This window comes from Tursiops truncatus, chromosome 14 (assembly GCF_011762595.2).
Source record: "Tursiops truncatus isolate mTurTru1 chromosome 14, mTurTru1.mat.Y, whole genome shotgun sequence".
Classification (NCBI taxonomy): Eukaryota; Metazoa; Chordata; class Mammalia; order Artiodactyla; family Delphinidae; genus Tursiops; species Tursiops truncatus.
In genome coordinates this window covers 61,232,455-61,246,150 of record NC_047047.1, presented here as the reverse complement: position 1 = coordinate 61,246,150, position 13,696 = coordinate 61,232,455, and the positions used below count along the sequence as shown (strand labels likewise).

At 38.1% G+C, this 13,696-nt stretch overlaps 1 long non-coding RNA gene across 1 annotated transcript in view; it reads left to right on the top strand.

The window, feature by feature from the left end:
- Positions 1-4,052: 4,052 nt before the first annotated feature.
- Positions 4,053-13,696, top strand: part of LOC141276398 (uncharacterized) — a 148,728-nt gene continuing 139,084 nt past the window's right edge. The window contains exon 1 of the long non-coding RNA XR_012325896.1: positions 4,053-4,246. This is a non-coding gene — a long non-coding RNA (uncharacterized lncRNA). The remainder of the gene's footprint in view (positions 4,247-13,696) is intronic.

Below are 13,696 nucleotides of genomic sequence, written 5' to 3'. Positions count from 1 at the left end.
TGTTGGAAGATTTTTAATCACAGTTTCAATTTCAGAGCTTGTGATTGGTGTGTTCATATTTTCTGATTTCATTCTTGGCATGTTGTGCATTTCTAAGAATTTGTCCATTTCTTCCAGGTTGTCCATTTTATTGGCATAGAGCTGCTTGTAGTAATCTCTCACGATCTTTTGTATTTCTGCAGTGTCAGTTGTTACTTCTGCTTTTTCATTTCTAATTCTACTGATTTGAGTCTTCTCCCTTTTTTTCTTGATGAGTCTGGCTAATGGTTTATCAATTTTGTTTATCTTCTCAAAGAACCAGCTTTTAGTTTTATTGATCTTTGCTATCGTTTCCTTCATTTCTTTTTCATTTATTTTTGATCTGATTTTTATGATTTCTTTCCTTCTGCTAACTTTGGGGTTTTTTTGTTCTTCTTTCTCTAATTGCTTTATGTGCAAGGTTAGGTTGTTTATTCAATATGTTTCCTGTTTCTTAAGGTAAGATTGCATTGCTATAAACATCCCTCTTAGAAGTGCTTTTGCTGCAGCCCATAGGTTTTGGGTTGTCGTGTCTCCATTGTCATTTGTTTCTAGGTATTTTTTTATTTCCTCTTTGATTTCTTCAGTGATCGCTTCGTTATTAAGTAGTGTATTGTTTTGCCTCCATGTGTTTGTATTTTTTACATATTTTATCCTGTAATTGATATCTAGTCTCATAGAGTTGTGGTCGGAAAAGATACTTGATACAATTTCATTTTTTTTAAATTTACCAAGGCTTGATTTGTGACCCAAGATATCTATCCTGGAGAATGTTCCATGAACACTTGAGAAAAATGTGTATTCTGTTGTTTTTGGATGGAATGTCCTATAAATATCAATTAAGTCCATCTTGTTTAATGTATCATTTAACGCTTGTGTTTCCTTATTTATTTTAATTTTGGATGATCAGTCCATTGGTGAAAGTGGGGTGTTAAAGTCCCCTACTATGAATCTGTTACTGTCGATTTCCCCTTTTATGGCTGTTAGTATTTGCCTTATGTGTTGAGGTGCTCCTATGTTGGGTGCACAAATATTTACAATTGTTATATCTTCTTGGATTGATCCCTTGATCATTATGTAGTGTCCTTCTTTGTCTCTTCTAATAGTCTTTATTTTAAAGTCTATTTTGTCTGATATGAGAATTGCCACTCCAGCTTTCTTTTGGTTTCCATTTGCATGAAATATCTTTTTCCATCCCCTTACTTTCAGTCTGTATGTGTCTCTAGGTCTGAAGTGGGTCTCTTGTAGACAGCAAATATATGGGTCTTGTTTTTGAATCCATTCAGCCAATCTGTGTCTTTTGGTGGGAGCATTTAGTCCATTTGCATTTAAGGTAATTATCAATATGTATGTTCCTATTCCCATTTTCTTTTTTCTTTTTTTTTTTTTTTTTTCGGTACACAGGCCTCTCACTGTTGTGCCCTCTCCCGTTGCGGAGCACAGGCTCCAGACACACAGGCTCAGCGGGCATGGCTTACAGGCCCAGCCGATCCGTGGCATGTGGGATCTTCCTGGACCAGGGCACGAACCCGTGTCTCCTGCATCGGCAGGCGGACTCTCAACCACTGCGCCACCAGGGAAGCCCCCTCCCCAATTTTTTAATTGTTTTGGGTTTGTTATTGTAGGTCTTTTCCTTCTTTTGTGTTTCTTGCCTAGAGAAGTTCCTTTAGCAGTTGTTGTAAAGCTGGTTTGGTGGTGCTGAACTCTCTCAGCTTTTGCTTGTCTGTAAAGGTTTTAATTTCTCCATCAAATCTGAATGAGATCCTTGCTGGGTAGAGTAATGTTGGTTGCAGGTTTTTCTCCTTCATCACTTTAAATGTGTCCTTTAAAGTCCCTTCTGGTTTGCCAGTCCCTTCTGGCTTGCAGAGTTTCTGCTGAAATTTCAGCTGTTAACCTTATGGGGATTCCTTTGTGTGTTATTTGTTGTTTTTCCCTTGCTGCTTTTAATATGTTTTCTTTGAATTTAATTTTTGACAGTTTGATTAATATGTCTTGGCATATTTCTCCTTGGATTTATCCTGTATGGGACTCTCTGTGCTTCCTGGACTTGATTAACTATTTCCTTTCCCATATTAGGGAAGTTTTCAACTATAATCTCTTCAAATATTTTCTCAGTCCCTTTCTTTTTCTCCTCTTCTTCTGGAACCCCTATAATTCAAATGTTGTTGGGTTTAATGTTGTCCCAGAGGTCTCTGAGACTGTCCTCAGTTCTTTTCTTTCTTTTTCTTTATTCTGTTCTGCAGTAGTTATTTCCAGTATTTTATCTTCCAGGTTACTTATCCGTTCTTCTGCCTCAGTTATTCTGCTATTGATCCCATTTAGAGTATTTTTAATTTCGTTTATTGTGTTGTTCATTGGTGTTTGTTTTATCTTTAGTTCTTCTAGACCCTTGTTAAATGTTTTTTGCATTTTGTCAATTCTATTTCCAAGATTTTGGATCATCTTTACTATCATTATTCTGAATTATTTTTCAGGTAGACTGCCTATTTCCTCTTCATTTGTTAGGTCTGGTGGGTTTTTATCTTGCTCCTTCATCTGCTGTGTGTTTTTCTGTCTTCTCATTTTGCTTATCTTACTGTGTTTGGGGTCTCCTTTTTGCAGGCTGCAGGTTTGTAGTTTCTGTTGTTTTTGGTGTCTCTCCCCATTGGCTACGGTTGGTACAGTGGGTTGTGTAGCCTTCCTGGTGGAGGGGACTAGTGCCTGTGTTCTGGTGGATGAGGCTGGATCTTTTCTTTCTGGTGGGCAGGTTCACGTCTGGTGGTGTGTTTTGGGGTGTCTGTGGACTTATTATGAGTTTAGGCATATGGGTGGGGTTGTGTTCCTGTCCTGCTAGTTATTTGGCATAGGATGTCCAGCACTGTAGCTTGCTGGTCGTTGAGTGAAGCTGGGTGCTGGTGTTGAGATGGAGATCTCTGGGAGATTTTTGCCATTTGATATTATGTGGAGCTAGGAGGTCTCTTGTGGACCAGTGTCCTGAAGTTGGCTCTCCCACCTCAGAGGCACAGCACTGAATCCTGGCTGCAGCACCAAGAGCCTTTCATCCACATGGCTCAGAATAAAAGGGAGAAAAAGTAGAAAGAATTTATAGAGGTAGAAATAAAGAAAGCAAGCAAGCAAGCAAGCTGGAAAGAAAGGAGGGAGGGAGGGATGGAGGAAGGAAAGAAAGAAAGAAAAAGTAAAATAAAGTAAGATAAAATATAAAGTTATTAAAATTAAAAGTAATTATTAAGAGAAAAAAAAACAAAACAAAACGGACAGATAGAACCCTAGGAAAAATGGTGGAAGGAAAGCTATACAGACAAAATCTCACACAGAAGCATACACATACACACAAAAAGAGGAAAAGGGGAAAAAAATCATAAATCTTGCTCTCAAAGTCCACCTCCTCAATTTCGGATGATTCGTTGTCCAAAGGAGGAAAGGAAGGAAAGAAAGAAGATAAAGTAAAATAATTAAAATAAAAAAATAATTATTAAGAAAAAGAGTTAAAAAAAAAGGGCGGGTAGAACCCTAGGACAAATGGTGGAGGGAAAGCTATACAGACAAAATCTCACACAGAAGCATACACATACACACTCACAAAAAGAGGAAAAGAGGAAAAAATCATAAATCTTGCTGTCAAAGTCCACCTCCTTAATTTGGGATGATTCGTTGTCTATTCATGTATTCCACAGATGCAGGGTATATCAAGTTGATTGTGGAGCTTTAATCCACTGCTTCTGAGGCTGCTGGGAGAGATTTCCCTTTCTCTTCTTTGTTGGCACAGCTCCCAGGGGCTCAGCTTTGTTTTTGGCGCAGCCTCTGCGTGTAGGTAGCCGGAGGGCGTCTGTTCTTTGCTCAGATAGGACGGGGTTAAAGGAGCCGCTGATTCGGCGGCTCTGGCTCACTCAGGCCGGGGCGAGGGAGGGGCACGGAGTGCGGTGCGTGCCTGCTGCGTCAGAGGACGGCGTGACGTTGCACGAGCCTGAGGCGTGCCGTGCGTTCTCCCGCGGAAGTTGTACCTGGATCACGGGACTCTGGCAGAGGCGGGCTGCACAGGCTCCCCGGAAATGGGGTGTGGAGAGTGACCTGTGCTCGCACACAGGCCCCTTGGTGACGGCAGCAGCAGCCTTAGCGTCTCCTGCCCGTCTCTGGGGTCCGCGCTTTTAGCCGCGGCGCGCGCCCGTCTCTGGAGCTCCTTTAAGCAGCGCTCTTAATCCCCTCTCCTCACGCACCAGGAAACAAAGAGGTAAGAAAAAGTCTCTTGCCTCTTCGGCAGCTCCAGACTTTTCCCGGACTCCCTCCCGGCTAGCCGTAGAGCACTAACCCCCTGCAGGCTGTGTTCACGCCGCCAACCCCAGCCCTCTCCCGGCACTCTGACTGAAGCCCAAGCCTCAGCTCCCAGCCCCGCCCGCCCCGGCGAGTGAGCAGACAAGCCTCTCGGGCTGGCGAGTGCCGGTTGGCCTTGATCCTCTGTGCGGAAATCTCTCCGCTTTGCCCTCCGCACCCCTGTTGCTGTGCTCTCCTTCGCAGCTCCAAAGCTCTCCCCCTCCGCCACCCGCAGTCTCCGCCCGCGAAGGGGCTTCCTAGTGTGTGAAAACCTTGCCTCCTTCACAGCTCCCTCCCACTGGTGCAGGTCCCGTCCCTATCCTTTTGTCTCTGTTTATTCTTTTTTCTTTTGCCCTACCCAGGTACGTGGGGGGTTTCTTGCCTTTTGGGAGGTCTGAGGTCTTCTGCCAGCATTCACTATGTTTTCTATAGGAGTTGTTCCACGTGTAGATGTATTTCTGGTGTATCTGTGGGGAGGAAGGTGTTCTCCGTGTCTTACTCTTCCACCATCTTCCAGATACCTGTGTACTTGTTTATATGTTCTTTAACCATCATGATGTTATGAGTTATGCATTATTATTATAATTATTATTGAAAATTGCAGCCTTGAGAAAGCAATTAAGATTTCTACTCTTACATTGCCCATAGTTACAAGAATAGGGATAGGAACTCATGTATGTCTAACTTCAAATCCTGTGCTCTTAACCCCACACCTACTGCCTCCTAACAGTAGATTCATTACAGGGAATCTAGACTTTGCTGCATTCACATTTTTACTGCTTCAACTTCCAGTTAAGGTTCTGGTAAAGAGCTTGTTGCTCAGAGGCAGAGCAAGCCCATATTACATTGCAGGCTATTGTGATTACAGAACAACCAACCAAAATGGCCAGGGGAAAATGTAAAACCTATAGCTAGTGGGAAGCAGCCGCATATCAGCTCAGTGCTTTGCGACCACCTAGAGGGGTGGGATAGGGAGGGTGGGAGGGAGGGAGATGCAAGAGGGAAGAGATATGGGGATATATGTATATGTATAACTGATTCACTTTGTTATAAAGCAGAAACTAACACACTACTGTAAAGCAATTATACTCCAATAAAGATTTTTAAAGCAAAACAAAACCTTCTGCATTGATCAGTCACTTGAAAAGCTATATCGATCAGTGGAAATTCCGTGTGGTTTGGATCTGTTACACCTGACTTTTGAGTTCTGACTTGGGTAATGATTAGTTCTATCAACTTGGGTAAGCCATTCAATCAGTTAGCTTTCTGATTCGTGTGTAGAAGGATGATTATAAAATAATAATTATAATAGCTTGTACTGAAGATCAAATTAGATTATATTTGTAAAAACACTTTATTAAGTGGTTTGTGGTCCATTTCTTTGCTGTTTTAATATACTATGTGAATAAAACTAACTTTTTTCTCCTTTAATGAATTTTTTAACATTGTGATTCCATAGATTTAAAAAATTAATAAAATGTTACATTTTTTTAACATTATTATTGGAGTATAATTGCTTTACAATGGTGTGTTAGTTTCTGATTTATAACACAGTGAATCAGTTACACATATACATATTTCCCCATATCTCTTCCCTCTTGTGTCTGCCTCCTTCCCACCCTGCTTATTCCACCCTTCTAGCTGGTCACAAAGTACCGAGCTGGTCTCCCTGTGCTATACAACTGCTTCCCACTAGCTATCTATATAAAATTTGGTAGTGTATATATATCCATATATACACTAGCACTCTCTCATTTTGTCACAGCTTACCCTTTCGCCTCCCCGTGTCCTCAAGTCCGTTCTCTAGTAGGTCTGCGTCTTTATTCCCGTCTTGCCCCTAGGTTCTTCATGACCTTTTTTTTTTTTTTTAGATTTCATATATATGTGTTAACATACAGTATTTGTTTTTCTTTTCTGACTTACTTCACTCTGTATGACAGACTCTAAGTCCATCCACCTCACTACAAATAACTCAATTTCGTTCCTTTTTATGGCTGAGTAATATTCCATTGTATGTATGTGCCACATCTTCTTTATCCATTCATCTGTCGATGGACACTTAGGTTGCTTCCATGTCCTGGCGATTGTAAATAGAGCTGCAGTGAACATTGTGGTACATGACTCTTTTTGAATTATGGTGTTCTCAGGGTATATACCCAGTAGTGGGACACTGGGTCGTATGGTAGTTCTGTTTTTAATTTTTTAAGGAACTTCCATACTGTTCTCCATAGTGGCTGTATCAGTTTACATTCCTACCAATAGTGTATGAGGGTTCCCTTTTCTCCACACCCTCTCCAGCATTTATTGTTTGTAGATTTTTTGATGATGGCCATTCTGAATGGTGTGAGATGATATCTCAATGTAGTTTTGATTTGCATTTCTCTAATGATTAATGATGTTGAGCATGGTTTCATGAGTTTGTTGGCAGTCTGTATATCTTCTTTGGTGAAATGTCTATTTAGGTCTTCCGCCCATTTTTGATTGGGTTGTTTGGTTTTTGGATACTGAGCTGCATGAGCTGCTTGTAAATTCTGGAGATTAATCCTTTGTCAGTTGCTGCATTTGCAAATATTTTCTCCCATTCTGAGGGTTGTCTTTTGGTCTTGTTTATGGTTTCCTTTGCTGTTCAAAAGCTTTTAAGTTTCATTAGGTCTGATTTGTTTATTTTTGTTTTTATTTCCATTTCTCTAGTAGGTGGGTCAAAAAGGATCTTGCTATGATTTATGTCATAGAGTGTTCTGCCTTTTTTTTCCTGTAAGAGTTTGATAGTGTCTGGCCTTACATTTAGGTTTTTAATCTATTTTGAGTTTATTTTTTGTGTATGGTGTTAGGGAGTGTCCTAATTTCATTCTTTTACATGTAGCTGTCCAGTTTTCCCAGCACCACTTATTGAAGAGGCTGTCCTTTCTCCATTGTATATTTTTGCCTCTGTTTATCAAAGATAAGGTGACCATATGTGTGTGAGTTTATCTCAGGGCTTTCTATCCTGTTCCATTTATCTATTTTTCTGTTTGTGTGCCAGTACCATACTGTCTTAATTACTGTAGCTTTGTAGTATAGCCTGAAGTCAGGGAACCTGATTCCTTCAACCTCGTTTTTCTTTCTCAAGATTGCTTTGGCTATTTGGGGTCTTTTGTGTTTCCATACAAATGTGAAATTTTTTTCTTTAGTTCTGTGAAAAATGCCGAGGGTAGTTTGATAGGGACTACATTGAATCTGTAGATTGCTTTGCGTAGTATAGTCATTTTCACAATGTTGATTCTTCCAACCCAAGAACATGGTATACTTCCCCATCTATTTATATCATCTTAAATTTCTTTCATCAGTGTCTTATAATTTTATGCATACAGGTCTTTTGTCTCCTTAGGTAGGTTTATTCCTAGGTATTTTATTCTTTATGTTGCAATGGTAAATGGGAGTGTTTTCTTAAATTCACTTTCAGATTCTTCATCATTAGTGTATAGGAATGCAAGAGATTTCTGTGCATTAATTTTGTATCCTGCTGCTTTACCAAATTCATTGATTAGCTCTAGTAGTTTTCTGGTAGCATCTTTAGGATTCTTTATGTATAGTGTCATGTCATCTGCAGTGACAGTTTTACTTCTTCTTCTCCAATTTGGATTCCTTTTATTTCTTTTTCTTCTATGATTGCATGGCTAAAACTTCCAAAGCTATGTTGAATAGTAGTGGTGAGAGTGGGCAACCTTGTCTTGTTCCTGATCTTAGTGGAAATAGTTTCAGTGTTTCACCATTGAGGACCATGTTGGCTGTGGGTTTGTCATATAAGGCCTTTATTATGTTGAGGGGAGTTCCCTGTATGCCTACTTTCTGGAGGGTTTTTATCATAAATGGGTGTTGAATTTTGTCAAAAGGCTTCTCTCCATCTATTGAGATGATCATATGGTTTTTCTCCTTCAATTTATTAATATGGTGTATCACATTGATTGATTTGCATATATTGAAGAATCCTCACTCCTGGGATAAGTTCCACTCGATCATAGTATATGATCCTTTTAGTGTGCTGTTGGATTCTGTTTGCTAGTATTTTGTTTAGGATTTTTGTATCTATGCTTACCAGTGATATTGGTCTGCAGTTTTCTTTTTTTGTGACATCTTTGTCTGGTTTTGGTATCAGGGTGACGGTGGCCTCGTAGAATGAATTCAGGAGTGTTCCTTCCTCTGCTGTATTTTGGAAGAGTTTGAGAAGGATAGGTGTTAGCTCTTCTCTAAATGTTTGATAGAATTTGCCTGTGAAGTCATGTGGTTCTTGGCTTTTGTTTGTTGGGAGATTTTTAATCACAGTTTCAATTTCAGTGCTTGTGATTGTTCTCTTCATATATCTACTACTTCTTGGTTCAGTCTCAGAAGGTTGTGCATTTCTAAGAATTTGTCCATTTCTTCCAGGTTGTCCATTTTATTGGCATAGAGTTGCTTGTAGTAATCTCTCGTGATCCTTTTATTTCTGCAGTGTCAGTTGTTACTTCTCCTTTTTCATTTCTAATTGTATTCTTTTGAGTCTTCCCCCTTTTTTTCTTGATGAATCTGGCTAATGGTTTAACAATTTTATCTTCTCAAAAACCATCTTTTAGTTTTCTTGATCTTTGCCATTGTTTCCTTTGTTTTTTTTTTTCATTTATTTCTAATCTGATCTTTATGATTTCTCTCCTTCTGCTAACTTTGGGGGGTTTTTTTGTTATTCTTTTTCTAATTGCTTTAGGTGTAAGGTTAGGTTGTTTATTTGAGATGTTTCTTGTTACTTAAAGTAGGATTGTATCCCTCTTAGAACTGCTTTCTACATCTCACAGGTTTTGGGTCATCGTGTTTTCATTGTTTTTTGTTTCTAGGCAATTTTTGATTTCGTCTTTGATTTCTTCAGTGATCTCTTTGTTTTTAAGTAGTGTATTTTTTAGCCTCCATGTGTATGTATTTTTTACAAATTTTTTCCTGTAATTGATATGTAGTCTCATAACGTTTTGGTCAGAAAAGATACTTGATATAATTTCACTTTTCTTAAATTTACCAAGGCTTGATTTGTGGCCCAAGCTATGATCTGTCCTGGAGAATGTTCCATGAGCACTTGAGAAGAAAGTGTATTCTGTTGTTTTTGGATGGAATATCCTAAAAATATCAATTATGTCCATCTTGTTTAATGTATCATTTAAAGCTTGTGTTTCCTTATTCATTTTCATTTTGGATGATCTGTCCATTGTTGAACGTGGGGTGTTAAAGTCCCCTACCCTGATTGTGGTACTGTTGATTTTCCCTTTTATGGCCGTTATTATTTCCCTTATGTATTGAGGTGCTCCTATGTTGGGTGCATAGATATTTACAAGTGTTATATCTTCTCCTTGGATTGATCCCTTGATCGTTATGTAGTTTCCTTTTTTGTCTCTTGTAATAGTCTTTGTTTTAAAGTCTATTTTGTCTGATATGAGAATAGCTACTCAGCTTTCTTCTGATTTCCATTGCATGGAATATCTCTTTCCATCCCCTCACTTTCAGTCTGTATGTGTCTCTAGGTCTGAAGTGGGTCTCTTGTAGACAGCATATATATGGGTCTTGTTTTAGTATCCATTCATCCAGTCTATGTCTTTTGGTTGGAGCATTTAGTCTATTTACATTTAAGATAATTATCAGTATGTATTTCCCTATTACCATTTTCTTAATTGTTTTGGGTTTGTTATTGTAGGTCTTTTCCTTCTCATGTTTTGTTACATTCTTTTACGTGGTAGTATTTGCATATGTTTTAAACTTAATATTAATAGAAAATGTGGTATATTTTATCTCAAAAAGAAATTCTCTTACATGAATTGTATATTTTTTATCTTTAAGGAACATATGGGCTCAGAAATTCATACAGGGCTATTTCTGTAGTTTTAATTTTTTTTTTTTTTTTTTTTTTGGCCAAGCCACGCGGCTTACAGATTATTGGTTTCCTGGCCAGGGACTGAACCCGGGCCATGGCAGTGATAGTTCTGAGTCCTAACCACTGGACCACCAGGGAACTCTCCACTAGTTTTCATTCTTCTTTCTATCTATATCCTGGAGACTTTAGGAAAGGGGAAGACCGTGATGCAACTCAGTAGCTTCTGAGGGCATGTGGCTTATTTACTAAGAAACCCTGGGAGAGCCAAGCCTTGGGGAGCTAGTTTCTCCTGGCACATTTTACAGACACCTTTTAGTTCCACTCTACAACTTTCTCCTTCTTCACATTTCTCCTGTACCAATGTAAGGCCTTTCTTATCTTTGTACTGAAAGCAGATACTGAAAAATTTTAGACATCCAAACACAATCTTTGAAAATGTAATCAGTTTTTTTTTCTGCAAAAAAAATAACTGTTAGTCTTAATAGTTAACAGACTAGCTCTCTGTTAGTCTTAAATTTTTAATATTCATATGTAGCTGTACTTGAGTCTGAAATGTACATTCATTATAAAGTAAGTTCCAGCAAGGTAGGACTTTTTGTTTGTTTTGTTTGTTTGTATGTTTGTTTTTGGTTTTTTGGGTCTGTTTATTCACTGCTTAATACCCCAAAACCTAAAACAGAGGTGTTTAGCAAATATTGCTAATTAAATGAGAGTGTTTTAATTTCAAAAATAAACTCTACGACAACTACTTCTCAGAATTTTTCAGCCAGACAATAAAGAGCTCATACAGAATTTCAACCCAGAATGAGGAAATGCAAGCAATTTCCCGAGGGAAGCAGGTAACAAGGAAAGTGCAAAAACCTATAAGAATTCTACCTTTTTATTTGACATTAATGGAGATTAGTTAAAAATAAGAGCAGCTGCTCTGTAATAATAAGCAAAAAATTTCAACATTCCTCTTTCCATTGCCATTCTCTCACTCTAGTTTTATCTTTTAATTAAACCTGAACTTTAAAATAAATGTGTCTGGCTTGCTTGTTTATTAAATGGAGTATCAATGGAGAGCTTCTAGATTCAACAATTAGTATGCTATAGAATGCCTTTTAAAAATTAATGGCCACATCAATGGCTCTGATATTATTGAAGGTTCAAGTTTATAGTTCTCCTATTAGAAAGGAGCAAAAGAAAAATGTAGAAATTAGAGTGGTTTGATTTTAACTCCTTTATAGTATGTTGAAGTGCTCACATAGCTTTATTTAAGGAATGATTAACTTTTATTAACCATGGAAAGGTTTCCAAGAAATGTGAAGTTCATTATACTTTATACAATGCAGACCATCTTGAAACTTCTGAATTTATACCTGCTGAATTTTGCATGTATTTGTCACTTCTATAATTGCTTAAAATCCAACATAATCAAATTCACTATATACTCTCTCAGTTAATCATATAACATTTGATCTAGCAGGGGACACTGTTTGCTTTTGAGGTCTTATTATTATTATTTTGGAGTATAATTGCTTCACAATACTGTGTTAGTTTCTTTTGTTGTTATATTCATACACATGTCCCCATATCCCCTCCCTCTTGAGCTTCCCTCCCATCCTCCCTATTCCATCCCTCTTGGTCATTGCAAACCACCGAGCTGATCTCCCTGCTATGCTGCTGCTTCCCACTAGCCAATATTTTACATTTGGTAGGGTATATATGTTGATACTACTCTCTCTTCACCCCTGCATTGCCCTCCCACCCCATGTCCTCAAATCAATTTTCTATGAATACCTCTTTATTCCTGCCCTGGAACTAGGTTCATCAGTAACTTTTTTTTTTTTTTTTTTTTTACATTCCATATATATGCGTTATCATACGGTATTTGTTTTTCTCTTTCTGACTTCACTCTGTATCACAGACTCTAGGTCCATCCACCTCACTACAAATAACTCAATTTCGTTTCTTTTTATGGCTGAGTAATATTCCATTGTATGTGCCACATCTTCTTTATCATCTGTCAATGGACATTTAGGTTGGTTTCATGTCGTGGCTATTGTAAATAGTGCTGCAGTGAATACTGTGGTACATGTCTCTTTTGGAATTATGGTTTTCTCAGGGTATATGCCCAGTAGTGGGATTGCTGGGTCATTTGGTAGTTCTATTTTTAGTTTTTTAAGGAACCTCCATGTTTTCCATAGTGGTTGTATCAATTTACATTCCCACCAACAGTGCAGGATGGTTCCATTTTCACCACACCCTTTCCAGCATTTGTTGTTTCTAGATTTTTTGCTAATGGCCATTCTGACTGGCATGAGGTGATACCTCATTGCAGTTTTGATTTGCATTTCTCTAATAATTAGTGATATTGAGCATCTATTCTTGTGCCTCTAGACCATCTGTATGTCTTCCTTGGTGAAATGTCTATTTAGGTCTTCTGCCCATTTTTTAACTGTATTGTTTATTTTCTTGATATTGAGCTCCATGAGCTCTTTGTATATATTGGAGATTTAATCCTTTTTCAGTTGGTTCATTTGCAAATATTTTTTCCCATTCTGAGGGTTGTCTTGTGGTCTTGTTTATGGTTTCCTTTGCTGTACAAAAGCTTTAAGTTTGATTAACTCCCAATTTGTTTATTTTTGTTTTTATTTCTGTCACTCTAGGAGGTGAGTCAAAAAAGATCTTGCTGTGGTTTATGTCATAGCATGTTTTTCCTATATTTTCCTCCAAGAGTTTTATAGTGTCTGGTCTTACATTTAAGTCTCTAATCCATTTGGAGTTTATTTTTCTGTATGGTGTTACGTCATGATCTAATTTCATTCTTTTACATGTAGCTGTCCAGATTTCCAAGCACCACTTGTTGAAGAGGCTGTCTTTTCTCCACTGTATGCTCTTGCCTCCTTTGTCATAAATTAGATGCCCATATGTGTGTGGGTTTATCTCTGGGCTTTCTATCCTGTTCCATTTATCTATATTTCTGTTTTTGTGCGAGTACCATACTGTCTTGATTACTGTAGCTTTGTCGTATAGTTTGAAGTCAGGGAGCCTGATTCCTCCAACTCCGTTTTTCTTTCTCAAGATTGCTTTTGCTATTTGGGGTCCTTTGTGTTTCCATACAAATTGTAAAGTTTTTTGTTCTAGTTCTGTGAAGAATGCTGTTGGTAGTTTGAAGGGGATTGCCTTGAATGTGTAGATTGCTTCGGGTAGTATAGTCATTTTCACAATATTGATTCTTCCAATCCAAGAACATGGTATATTTCTCATCCGTTTATGTCATCTTTGATTTCTTTCATCAGTGTTTTGTCGTTTTCTGAGTAAAATCCTTCGCCTCCTTAGGCAGGTTTATTCCTAGGTATTTTATTCTTTTTGTTGCAATGGTAAATGGGTGTTTCCTTAATTTCTCTTTCAGATTTTTCATCATTAGTGTATAGGAATGCAAGAGATTTCTGTGCCTTAATTTTGTATTCTGCAACTTTACCAAATTCATTGATTAGCTCTAGTAGTTTTCTGGTGGCA